The sequence below is a fragment of the Manis javanica genome, chromosome 16 (genome assembly GCF_040802235.1).
Source record: "Manis javanica isolate MJ-LG chromosome 16, MJ_LKY, whole genome shotgun sequence".
Lineage (NCBI taxonomy): Eukaryota > Metazoa > Chordata > Mammalia > Pholidota > Manidae > Manis > Manis javanica.
In genome coordinates, this window is record NC_133171.1 from 14,283,785 (window position 1) to 14,297,942 (window position 14,158).

Sequence of the window (14,158 nt, forward strand, 5' to 3'; positions counted from 1 at the left end):
GAGAGCGCATGGCTGTAAGAGCACTCAGATAACAGCAGCTTAAGCCAGTACAGGTTTACATTTTCACATGCCAGAAACTCTCAGCAGGCAGGCCGAAACCCTTACTGCAGCTGGTTCAGCAAAAACACACCAGGAGGGAAACAACCCTCTTTCTGTGTAGCTGTTCGTTCCCTTTCATCATCATAAGCTGTAATACAAGTATTATTGCAACCAAGTGCAAGACGAAGAAGAGATGGGCTGGGGAAAACAAGGCACAACTTTCCTGTAAACCCTAGCAAACTTCCATCCAGGTCTTACTGGCTGGGATGGTGTTCTGTGGCCACCTCCAGCTACAAGGGAGGCCGAGCAGTTGAGGATTAGTGTGTAATAAAGCATTTGGCTGGTCTTTGTCCTCATCCTGGGGGGTAATCTCTAAACCCCTGGGATTTCTCACACTGGGATGTCTTTGTTATTTATGGTGGGACCCTTGGAAGACACCTGAGAGTCGAACTAACAAGGTGCCTCAGCATGGGGGTCCACCATGCTACACAGGCCAACCACGTGACAGAGGGTTGAGGCTTTGTCCCATGTGATATCAGCCTCACCCCTGGGAAAAGAAGATGGCTGGAGATTGAGTTCAACCTTGTGGCCAATGACTGAATCAATTATGTTTACATAATGACGCTCCAATAGAAATTCTGGAGTTAGCCTTCATTCAAGTTAAGGCCATATTCCTCCAAAACCTGCCTTCATTTCAGATACCAGCCACAAGTTGGGGGTCCCCAGGGCCACCCTCACTTCTAACCAGCTGTCTACAGAATTGAGGTCTCCCGCAACCACCCCCAGGTTTCATAACTCACTAGAAAAAACTCACAGAATTCCCTGAAAACACTGTACTTACAACAGCAGCTTTATTATTGCAAAAGGATACAAAGGATATCAAAACCAGATAAAAGCAGAGACACATAGGCAAAGTCTGAGAGCCTCCTGACAATGAAGCTTCCCTCATCCTCGGGGCTGCATTCCCTTCTCAGCGTATCAGTGCTTTGATGGTAACTGGCTCCCTGTGTTTCTCAAGAAAGCATGACCTGCATTTAGGGATAGAAAATTCTTGGTTGAGAAGGTTGTTCTATGAATCATGGGGCGCTTATTTTTCCTGACCCATGGTCACTGACTGCACCCACTCCCCATCATTCCAGCAACCTCAGACTCCCCCGCATATTTGCCAAGGCCCCCTGGGGGCCAGTACTACAGGCCAGTTGAGAACCTCCAGCCTAGATTAAACATGATTGCTTACCTGGGATCAGGCGTACTGTCCTTCCAAACAAAATCAGGGTCTGTTAACAAAATAGGAGTATGAATATTGGATAGATAAGTAGCAGCATTGTTTGGATGCCCAATCTCATTCTAGTTATGAAATGTTGCACTACAATAATGTATCCTTTTTTCACCAGACAAACATTAAACATTTTGATAATATTTAGTGTTGGCTCTTGTAATCAGGGACTGAGATAGAGTAGCTTTAGGGGTGACTGGGTTCAGGACTGGGTGAATGCCCAGGCCTGGTGTAGGACGGCATTCTATTTTGTAGAACTGCATTCTGTTTTGCTTTTGGTAGGAGTGAACAGTGGTACAATTTTTTAAGAGTGTTCTTCCAAAATCTATCAAAATCTTAACCACAACAACCCAGCAATTCAATTCAACTCTTAAGTATATATGCAAAACAATTGAAAATAGACACACAAACAAATACTTAGATACACGTTCATGGCAGCACTATTCACAGTAGCCAAACGATGAAAACAATCTAATGTCCATCAATGGACACATGGATAAACAAATTGTGGTATATACATATGATGGAATATTGTCCAGTCATAAAAAGGAATGAAGTACTGATGCATGTTACAATGTGGATGAACTTCAAGCCATTATGCTAAATGAAAGAAGCCAGTCACAAAAGGTCACATAGTGTATGATTCCATTTATAAGAACTCTCCCAAATAAGCAAATTTACAGCTACGGAAAACAGGTTGTCGCCAGGGACTGGGAGCAGAAGGGGATGGGGTAATGGCTTAATGGATATATGATTCTATTTTGGAATGAAAATGTTTTGAAACTAGATAGAGGTGGTGATTCCACATCCTTGTGAGTATACTAAGTAGCTCTGAATTGTACACAATTTAGATGTTTAATTTTGTTATGTTAATTTCACCTACATTTAAAAAATGAAAACATTTGAACTGAAGATCACTTTTGACCTAGCATTTTGGTTTGAGGAATACAACCCTACAGACTTTACACAAAAATGCAAGGCTGTATGTATAAAAATATCCAGTACAGCAGTTTGTAATGTTTAAAAACTGAAATAACCTAAATGTATATGAACAGGGCTTTCCTTAAATAATTACAGCATACCCATAAAACAGAGTACATACAGCCACTGAAAAGAATGAGGGCGATTTATATATACTGAGACAGAAGGAAAGTCTGCATTAAATTAAAAGCAAGGGGTAGACTGGCGGGTCAGAGTTTGGTTTTCAAGTCACCATTCATGGAACCTGTGGGAAAGTTATGTAACCCTGGAGCCTTGTCCCCCTTGTCCTTGAAGTGGGAATAAAGGAGCCCCACGTATATGTCTGTCAAAGGTGTAGTGCCTGAGAAGGGACTAGCCAGTGTCTGGGGCACTGGGGGCACTTCCTGAATGGGCGGTGTTTCTCAGGTAGATGGGTTTGAGCTGTGCTTTCTTTGGTGGAGACTCGGATTATGAGCAACATCTGTTCTCTATTCCTGATCAGCAGCTGCTCTGGCAGAGCCCCTCCCTGGGCTCCGTGTGGACCAGCTTGGCCTCAGTTGGCGTGGGCCTCAAGGTCTCCCCCTACAGCTGGAGGGCAGTCAGGGAGGACTTGATGGGACAGCAAGATCAGCTCTCACCTTGAGCTCGCTGCCCCAGCCCTGGCTGCGCCCCTGCCCGGTGCTGCTGTGAGGGGGCACCGGGGCACAGAGAAGATGGCAACTACAAGCAGGCATGGCTCTGGCTCCAGTTGTCCACGCAGCCCAACAGTCACCAGGGCTTTACCACTGGTGACTCAGCAGCCTCGGTGTCTGCTTCTGGGACTCTACTGCTCACTCATTGTTTGCTGCTGTCTCCCCTTCTCCCTCTCTGTGCACCATGACTCCCAGGTACTCCTGGTGGCTGGGACCCAGTTTCAGCCTCCTGGACAGCAGGTTGGTTTGGTCAGTTGCTCCTGGGCTCTCACACAGGCCGCTGTCAGTGCCCTGGGCTCAGCTCAGCTGCCCTGGGTAGGGAATCTCCCTGCTCCGGTCGCCTGCACCCAGGGCAGTGGGTGGGTCACAGCATGACCGTCACTCTCTCCCACGCAGCATGTAGTGTGCTGGGTGCTAGAGACAGTCCCACAATAAAGAATGCCCTTTTCCACCATATGAGAACTTCTGGCATCCGAGAAGGACCCTTGGCAGCCACATGTTCCATTCCGTGATACAGAGCAGGGGTTTCAAAGAGGTGGGCCAGATGGTCAATTATTCACTTGCCCTTGGGGGAAAGGAGATACAGCAGCTCTTTCTCAACCACGTGGAATTTTCCAGCTTCCAGTGTGGCTTTGTGTGAGGTATTAATTATTGGTTAGTTTCTTAGGGCAGCTCTGCAGGCCTGAGGTTGGAAGGAAGGAGGGCTGTGCCTGAGGAGAGGGCAGAGGGACCAAGAACACATTGCCACCTGACACCAGGAAGCCCTGGACTCACCCGCAGAGAAGCCAGCTGCATCTCAGCCCAGCCTCCAATACTGGATGCTCAGGAAGAGTCCAGGAGTCCCCCTGTGCCTTGTCCTCATACCCACCCACCTCACAGCACGACAGAGGGGATCAAATGAGAAGCTGGTTGTGAATATTTTTGGCAAATATAAGATAACCAACATTATTGTTGCTCATTATGCATCATCATTAATACTACTGCTTCTCAAGTTTGCTTAAAACTAGCCCCCAAGGAGGTCACTCAAAATTATTTCCCATGTATTCTGGGAGCCAGTTTTACGAACCCTCTTTTGGGATGGGAGTGAGGTACGCTGCAATATGAGGCTGAGGCCTAGGACTAAACTTGTCTTCTGTCACCCATGAGTGATGGTGGCATGTGGAGGGAGTAGAGCCCTCCTGGCCTAATTCCTGGCATGGGTGGAGAGAATGGGTGCCTTTGTGGCAGCAGATTTCAATGGAGTGTGTGCCCAGGCCTGTTCTGAGTCCCACTGAGCCCTCTTCGCTATGGATTTGCTCCACCAGAGCCTGCGGCTCCACCAGAGCTTCTCGTGGGTAGGGGCTGCACCCCAGGGAGGGTGCTGGGCCAGTAAGGAGGCATTCTGGGCATTGCACGCCTCGTGGCCCTGACGAGGTCTGATCTGCAGCCCAAGTTGTTCCCTTTGACAGCTCCACTACTGGACCTTTCTTAAACCAGGGTGTTAGGAAGGTGGCAAAGCTAACCTTACCCAGGCTGACCGCAGGCTGGCTCATTCAGAGAGCAGGGCCTGTATGCTCACTGCTCCACACGGAACCCAGGGTCATAGGACTTTTCCACCAAGAGGGGCGTAACTGAGACTATGTAGCCCCCACAGAGCTTGGGGATCAGAAGGCAGGTAAGAGGATTTCAAAGGCCATTCTTCCCGTGGGCAGGTATTTTGCCTCCTCTTTGTACCCCACGTCAGCACAAGGCCTAGAGTTTTCTCAGTTCCCATCAAGCAGTTAATTAAATGGGCTGGCCGAGCGTAAAGATTCACATTTCAAAATCCCATTGCATGCCACATTCTCTGGTAGGTATTTACTGGTTTTAAATTAGTAAAACCTGTACTCAGGGACGATGGAAATTTAAATGCACGTGTAAATGGTCATGTCAGTGACACCTGGAAGGAATCTCGGCTCTGGATAATGTTCCAAAAATAAGAACTGGTTGCTTTCAAATCAAGCAATTACTTGCATACAAAAGTCCTTCATATTATATCTCCAAGGAAGTTCATAGATCCGAAAGAGTAAGTGTGATTAAAAAGCCAAACATAGTTTGGTCCATTCCTTCTGTTTATGGAATAAAATTTAATACCTTGAGCAGCTTCTTAGAGACAGTCATGTATGAGCTCCAATATTTTCATTACTGTTGTTTATGTTGTTTATAAATCTGCCTGTACTTCTGGAGCCTTCCTCTTTAAATCTTAACAGAAACGGCTCTCTCTGCCAAGAATCTATTGGAGTTGCAAGGCTGGTGACTGGGCAGCTAGTTCAGAACCTCAAGTAAGTGGCTCCAGCTGTGAAACCATCAAGATTTCTGTGAGTCTCATTTCTCTCATCTGTTATATGGGGTAACCAACCTAAAGAATGGTATGAGAATTAAGGAGTGTATCAATAAAGTACTTCAGAAATTTAAAACCCTTTATTAATGTTGGTTTTAAGGATAAGAATAAGTAGCTGGGCCATGGCAGGGGGAACAAGTGGGAATTGCTTAGAGGTTATGGCAGTTTCCATTTTGGGGTGATGAAAAAGTTCTAGAACTGGAGAGTGGATGGTTGCACAACATTGTGAATGTACTTAGTGCTACTGGACTGTACACTCTAAATGGTAAAAATGGTAAATTTTATATTACTTGTGTTTTACCACAATAAAAATAACTTAAAAGAATAAGTGGTCAATGTGTTTCCATCTATGAGTATGCAGCTCAAACTAGACCAACTCTTGTACTGAGAGAAATTATAAAAAGTGGGTACAATTTTTCAGAAAATAACCACTTGAAGGAATTAAAAGAGAAACCAATGCAGTCAGAGCTTGAAGGCCAAGATACCAGGAAAAAAGTAGATGCATTGAGGTGAACCTGACATTCTCTACTGGTTGTTCCACAAAGGATAAAGAGGAAGATGAATAACACCATATATCAAGACTGATTATGAAGTTTGAGTAATAAAGTTAGTATAGCATGGCCCAGGACAGACAAACAGGCCAATGACAGAGAAGAGCAAGCCCAGGAATATCCATAAATGTATATACTGGATTTCCAGAGATGGTACTGCAAAGCTGTGGAGAAAGAGTAGCTGGATCAACTGGATAAACATATGAAAAAAAAGTGATGCTGAACCCCTACCTCACACCATACACACAAATCAGTTCCACATGGATCAAAGACTTAAATAATGACAGGGAAAACAAAAGATGTTCTGGAAGGTAGCAAAGAAGAATATCTGAATGATATTAGAGTAGGATAATATTTCTTAAAAATATAAAGAGAAAAATAATTTGGACAGCATTAAAATTGACTTCTGTTCATCAAAAGACAACATGTCGAACAATCCCAAATGAATAGTCTAAAGTCGCAGTTATTCAAAATAGAAAAAGAAGAATAAATGAGGCCAAAAGTCAGCAGAGGGAGGGACACAATAAAAATCAGAGAAGAAATAAATAAAATTGAGAATGATAAAACAATAGAAAAAAATCAGTGAAACCAAGAGCTGATTCTTTGAAAAAATAAACAAAATAGATAAGCCCCTAGCCAGACTTATTAAGAGAAAAAGAGAATCTACACACATCAACAGAATCAGAAACGAGTAAGGAAAAATCACGACAGACCCTACAGAAATACAAAAAATTATTAGAGAATACTATGAAAATCTATATGCTAACAAGCTGAAAAACCTAGAAGAAATGGACAACCTGCTAGAAAAATACAACCTTCCAAGACTGACCAAGGAAGAAACAGAAAATCTAAACAGACCAATTACCAGCAATGAAATTGAATCATTAATCAAAAAACTACCCAAGAACAAAACCCCTGGACCAGATGGATTCACCGCTGAATTTTATCAGACATTTAGAGAAGACATAATACCCATTCTCCTTATAGTTTTCCAAAAAGTAGAAGAGGAGGGAATATTTCCAAACTCATTCTATGAAGGCAGCATCACTCTAATACCAAAACCAGGCAAAGACCCCACCAAAAAAGAAAATTACAGACCAATATCCCTGAAGAACATACATGCAAAAAACTCAACAAAATAATTAGCAAACCCAATTCAAAAATACATCAAGAGGCTCATACACCATGATCAAGTGGGATTCATCTCAGGGATGCAAGGATGGTACAACATTCGAAAATCCATCAACATCATCCACCACATACACAAAAAGAAAGACAGAAACCACATGATAATCTCCATAGATGCTGAAAAAGCATTTGACAAAATTCAACATCCATTCATGATAAAAACTCTCAACAAAATGGGTATATAGGGCAAGTACCTCAACATAATAAAGGCCATATATGACAAACCCACAGTCAACATCATACTTCACAGCGAGAAGCTGAAAGCTTTTCCTCTAAGACCAAGAATACGACAGGGATGCCCACTCTCCCCACTGTTATTCAACATATTACTGGAGGTCCTAGTAATGGCATTCAGGCAAAACAAAGAAATACAAGGCATCCAGACTGGTAAAGAAGTCAAACTGTCACTATTTACAGATGACATGATATTGTACATAAAAAACCCTAAAGACTCCATTCCAAAACTACCAGAACTAATATCTGAATTCAGTGAAGTTGCAGGATACAAAATTAATACACAGAAATCTGTTGCTTTTCTATACACTAACAATGAACTAATAGAAAGAAAAATCAGAAAAACAATTCCATTCACAATTGCATCAAAAATAATAAAATACCTAGGAATAAACCCAACCAAGGAAGTGAAAGACCTGTACCCTGAAAACTACAAGACACTCTTAAGATAAATTAAAGAGGTCACTAACAAATGGAAACTCATCCCATGATCCTGGCTAGGAAGGATTAATATCGTCAAAATGGCCATGCCCAAAGCAATCTACAGATTCAATGCAATGCCTATCAAAATACCAACAGCATTCTTCAATGAACTGGAACAAATAGTTTTAAAATTCATATGGAACCACAAAAGACCCTGAATAGCCAAAGCAATCCTGAAAAGGAAGAATAAAGCAGGGGCATCTCACTTCCCAACTTCAAGCTCTACTACAAAGCCACAGTAATCAAGACAATTTGATACTGGCACAAGAACAGACCCACTGACCAGTGGAACAGAATAGAGAGTCCAGATATTAACCCAAACATATACAGTCAATTAATATATGATAAAGGAGCCATGGACATACAATGGGGAAATGAAAGGCTCTTCAACAACTGGTGTTGGCAAAACTGGAGCTACATGTAAGAGAGTGAAACTGGATCACTGTCTAACCCCATACACAAAAGTAAATTCAAAATGGACCAAAGACCTGAATATAAGCCATGAAACCAAAAAACCCTTAGAAAAAAACACAGGCAAAAATCTCTTGGACATAAACACTAGTGACTTCTTCATGAACATATTTTCCCAGGCAAGGGAAACAAAAGCAAAAATGAACGAGAGGGACTACATCAAACTGAAAAGCTGTACAGCAAAGGGCACCACCAATAGAACAAAAAGGCATCTTACAGCATGGGAGAATATATTCATAAATGACAGATCTGATAAAGGGTTGACATCCAAAATATATAAAAAGCTCATGCACCTCAACAAACAAAAAGCAAATAATCCAATTAAAAAATGGGCAGAGGAACTGAACAGACAGTTCTCCAAAGAAGAAATTCAGATGGCCAACAGACACATGAAAAGATGCTCCGTATCGCTAATCATCAGAGAAATGCAAATTAAAACCACAATAAGAAAGCACCTCACACCAGTAAGGATGGCCACCATCTGAAAGACAAACAACAACAAATGTTGATGAGGATGTGGAGAAAAGGGAACCCTCCTACACTGCTGGGGGGAATGTAATTACTTCAACCATTGTGGAAAGCAGTATGCAGGTTCCTCAAAAAGCTCAAAATAGAAACACCATTTGACCCAGGAATTTCACTCCTAGGAATTTATCCTAAGAATGCAGCAGCCCAGTTTGAAAAAGACAGATGCACCCCTACGTTTATTGCAGCACTATTTACAATAGCCAAGAAATGGAAGCAACCTAAGTGTCCATCAGTAGATGAATGGATAAAAAAGTGGTACATATACACAGTGGAATACTATTTGGCCATAAGAAAGAAACAAATCCTACCATTTGCAATAACATGGATGGAGCCAGAGGGTATTGTGCTCAGTGAAATAAGCCAGGCAGAGAAAGACAAGCACCAAATGATTTCCCTCATCTGTGGAGCATAAGAACAAAGCAAAAACTGATGGAGCAAAACAGCATCCGACTCACAGAACCCAAGAATGGACTAACAGTTACCAAAGGGAAAGGGCCTGGGGAGGATGGGTGGAAAGGGAGGGATAAGGGCGGGGGGAAAAGAAAGGGGGCATTACGATTAGCATGTATAATGTGGGGGGGTGCATGGGGAGGGCTGTACAGCACGGAGAGGACAGGTAGTGACTCTACAGCATCTTACTACGCAGATGGACAGTGACTATAATGGGGTATGTGGGAGAAACTTGGTGATGGGGGGAGTTTAATAATCATAATGTTCCTCATGTAATTGTAGATTAACAATACCAAATTAAAAAAAAAAGACACCATGTAAGAAACTAAAAAGGAAAGTCATGGAGTGGGGGAATATATTCAAAACATATAATGCAAATGACTCATCCCCAATGCATTAAAAAAAACCCTACAAATAAGGAAAAGACAACCCCAAATTTTAAGAAGTGGGAAAGAGATTCTAATAGGTACTTCACAAAAGAGGATGTTCAAATGGCCAATAAACATGTGAAAATGCAAAAATGCAGGTTAAAACCTTAAAGAAATACTACCATAATTGCCAAAATGGTTTAAAAAATAACAACAATGTATTACAGTATGTCTTGGCAAGTATGTGGAGCAAGTGGAAGCTAAACACGACTGGGAGTAACATTTGTCAACCCTCTTGGGAAACTCTGTGGTAATATCCACTAAAGCTGCATATTCTAAGTATATATTAAATGAGCATGTTGTATATGTGCACTAAAAGACATGTATGAGAAAGGATTACACTCATGCAATCTGTAATAGCCCCAAATTGGAAATAAGTCAAATGTCCACCAAGAATAGAATACACAAATATATTATGAATCTATTTTTTAGAATTTATTTGTATATTTATTTACAATTTAAATAAATTAGTATTCCTATACTTGATAGCAATAAAAATGAATGACCTTCTTTAAGCACAAAATGGTTGAATCTCAAAAATATAAGTTTGAGCAAAACAAATCAGAAACCAAAGAGCATAGTCAGTATGATTCTACTTATATAAAATTTGAAATCAGACAAAACAGTATGTGGTCACAGAAGTGAGACTACTAACAATCTTTAGTGGGGGTGGTGAGTGGAAGGAGCAGAGAGACACTTCTATAATGCTGGAATAAGTAAATATGTTATCTTCTAAATAAATAATCATGTTATTTTCTAATCTGGCTGGGATTGTACTGCTGTGTTTAGCTTGTAAAAATTCATGGAGCCATAAATTTAACATTTGTGTACTTTTCTGTATGTATATTTCAATAAACATAGTTTAACTTAAAAATAAATACACAAAAAAGAACAAACAGTTATAAAAACACATGTAGTAGCCTCCATAGAGAGAAGTTACAAGCAATTTTTAAATCTAGTGCATTTCCATACTGGTAATTCCCTATGTTTTCTACAACTGGAATGCATTATTTGTGTAATGAAAACTTATTATTAAATATACCCTTCAAGACTGTGTTTTAGATAAAAAATGAGAAGGAGAAATCTAGATGATACATTAATTTGAAAAAATGCTTTTAAAAATAGTAGGCTCAATTAATTCAATATAATAAAGACCATATATGAAAAGCCCATAGTTAGGATCACATTTAATGGTGAAAGACTGAAAATTTTCCCTCTAAGATCAGTAACAAGACAAGGATGCCACTTTTGCCACTTCTATATAATATAGTACCTGAAGTCCTAGCTAGAGAAGTCAGGCAAGAAAAAGAAATAAAAGGCATCAAATAGGGCAGGAAGAAGTAAAATTATCTCTGGTTTCAGACAAAATGATATATATATATATATATATGTAGAAAACCCTAAAGATACCCCTTCCCACAGACTGTTAGAACATAAATGAGTTCAGCAAAGTTGCAAGACAAAACTCAGCAAAAAAAATTAGTTGCATTTCTATTCACTACCAACAAACAATCAGAAAAGGGAAATGAAGAAAACAATTCTATTTATAGTAGCATCAAAAAGAAAAAGATACTTAAGAATAAAGTTAACCAATGTGGCAAGAGTACACTGAAAACTGCAAAACCTTGCTAAAAAGAAATGAAAAGACACACCTAAATGGAAAGACATCTGTGTTCGTGGACTGGAAAACTTAATGTTGTTAAGAAGGCAATATTACCCAAAGCTATTAGAGATTTGATGCAATCTCTATCAAAATCTGAATGATGTTGTTTACAGAAATAGAAAAATCCATCCTAAAATTCATAGACAATCGCAAGTTATCTTAAGTTGCCAAAGTTGAACCCTTAAACATTATGCAAAACTCAACAGACCAAAAACCTGCACATAAATGCTAGAACTATACAACTCCTAAAGGGACATCTTCATGACATTGGATTTGGCAATACTTTCTTGGATATGACACCAAAAACACAGGCAACGAAAGTGAAAACGTAATTTGGCCTACATCAAAATTAAAAACTTTGGTGTATCAAAAGACATAATCAACAGAATAATAAGGCAATCCACAGAGGGAGAAAATATTTCCAAATCATACCATCTGATAAAGAACTAAATCCAGAATATACAAAAAATGGCTACACCTCAACAATAAAAACCAATTCAGTAAAAAGTGGACAAAGGATTGAATAGATTTTTCTCTAAAGAAGATATACAAATGGCCAATTAGCACATGAAAAGATGTTCAACTTCATTAATCATTAAGGAAATGCAAATCAAAACCACAATGAGATATCACTTCAAACCCAGTAGTATAGCTACTATCAAAAAAAACAAAAAATAAGTGTTGTTGAGGATGTGGAAAAATTTGAATCCTTCTGTTCTGTTGGTGGGGATGTAAAATGGCATAGTCACTGTGGAAAATAGCATGGCTGTTCCTCAAAAAATTAAAAGTAGACTTACCGTATGATCCAGCAATTCCACTTCTGGGTATATACCCAAAAGAATTGAAAGCAGGGTCTTGAACAAATATTTGTACAGTCATGTTCATACCAGCATTCTTTACAATAGACAAAAGGTGGAAGCTACCCAAGTGTCCTTTTGACAGATGACTAGATAAACAAAATGTGGCCTATACATACAATGGAATATTGTTCTGCCTTTAGGAAATCATGCAATGTGCTACAACGTTGGATGAACCTCAAGGACATTATGCTAAATGAAATAAGTCAGTTACAAAAGGACAATTATTGTTTGATTCCACTTATATGAAGCAAATTCATTAAGACAAAGTAGAATGGTGGGTGGTTACCAGGTTACCAGGGGTTGGAGGGAGGGGGATGGGGAACTGAGGTTTAGTGCAGGAGGGAAGAGTTTTGGACATGGATGGAGGTGATGGTTGCATAACAATGTGAATGTGCCTAACACTAATGAACTGTGTGATTGAAAATGGTTATGATGGTAAGTATAATGTTACACGTTAAGTTGCTATGTGTGAAAAGGAAAAAACCTAGTAGGCTCTATGATCTCAATTTTGAGGATGAAGAGGGTGCTTGCATGCAAAGAAAGGGTAGAAGATCATCAACTCATATAATAATTGCCAAACAAGATGAAGAAATGAGCAAAATGTTAATCATTAAATACATGTGGTAGACATGAGTGTTCATTGTAAATTTTTTTCAATTTTCTGATATGTTTAAAATTTTTATGATAAAGGTTAGGGGAAATGATAATGTAAGTATTTCTGAGATTACAAGTATTTTAGGATTTCATGTATATGCTTTTTTGTAATCTCCAAACATTTTACTTGAATGTTTATTACATTGTAATTAGAAGGAAAGTTTTCAGGATAATCGGTTATTTGTTCCCTGGTCTTACTTCCTTTTTGCTAACAGGTGCAAATCTCATTTCCTCTGGTTCCAGTGGAGGCAGAGGGCTCCTCTGCATGAACATCCGCAGGCCTTTTGGGGTGTGACCCCTGCATGTTCCATTGGGTTGGGAGGGGTCATTTGTTAGTGATAATAATAACTAATAATAGTAACATCCAAAATGTTCCATAAGAAAAATAGATGAAAGGAGTTTTCAGGGTAATCCCAACAATAATATCACATTCACTCACACGTATTTGCACATGCTTTTCTGAGAAGGAAAGGGATGGTGTTACAAGTCGAGTACTGAGATTCACACGCAAACTTGAGGCCCACCCTTCCCTGGTGGGAGGTAGGAAAGCAAGCATGTGTCTCTGCTGTAAATGGTTTGAGACCCCCAATGTTAGCAGGTTTAAAATTTTGGCAGAAGCAGCAAGATGTAACATTTCCACAAAATGGCACTATGGGTTTGCTTTGTTTCTGTTTTTTTCTTGACTCACCATCCCCAGTCCCTTCCCCCAACAATATGGTGTCAGAGAAGAAAGAACTATCAGACTGAGATGTCTCTGCTTCGCAACTGAGGCAGCTGATTTCACAAGTATGCTTTATGTGCTCTCGTTTTCTACCATTACATTTGGCATACACCCCACCTGTCCTGCATGGAAATAATGCTTTGGACTTGATAGTGGGGCCTGAAGAGCCCAGTTTTCTGAGGGAGAATGCAGGCAAAACCCCAGTGTTATGCCCCTGAAATCCACTGCATTTGAGAGCAGAAATTGGACTCTTTTTGGTCCTTGTGTCCCTGGTGCTCAGCCTTCTTGCATGAGCATCTGTTGACTGAGGGAGTAAATTGCCATTCTTTCCTGAACTATCCTTCTTCCCCTGCCTGGGGACTCTGGCTTTAGTGTATTAAGGGCTAAGCAAATAAAAAAACATTTAATTGGTGCTATTAGAAAGTCCAGGGTGAATGGGAGCCCAGGGATATTTAGTGAAAATTCTATAAGTTCTGGATTATCTTTTCTTGCTGAGTAGCTGTTCCCCTCCCACGCAGGCAAAGGGCCTGTTTGCTTCTCAGCTCACAGTGCAGGGAGCCAATGACAGTGACTCAGGGGCTGGACAGAACCCTGATGTCTG

General features: G+C 40.4%; 1 protein-coding gene across 2 annotated transcripts in view; it reads right to left on the minus strand.

Annotated features, from left to right (window-relative positions):
- Positions 1-873: 873 nt before the first annotated feature.
- Positions 874-14,158, minus strand: part of PXDC1 (PX domain containing 1) — a 112,545-nt gene continuing 99,260 nt past the window's right edge. For both annotated transcript variants that reach the window (XR_012126308.1, XR_012126309.1), the window contains 2 exons: positions 1,277-1,316; positions 874-1,067 (listed from right to left, as the gene is read on the minus strand). The gene's annotated coding sequence lies outside the window, so the exon portion shown is untranslated. The remainder of the gene's footprint in view (positions 1,068-1,276; positions 1,317-14,158) is intronic.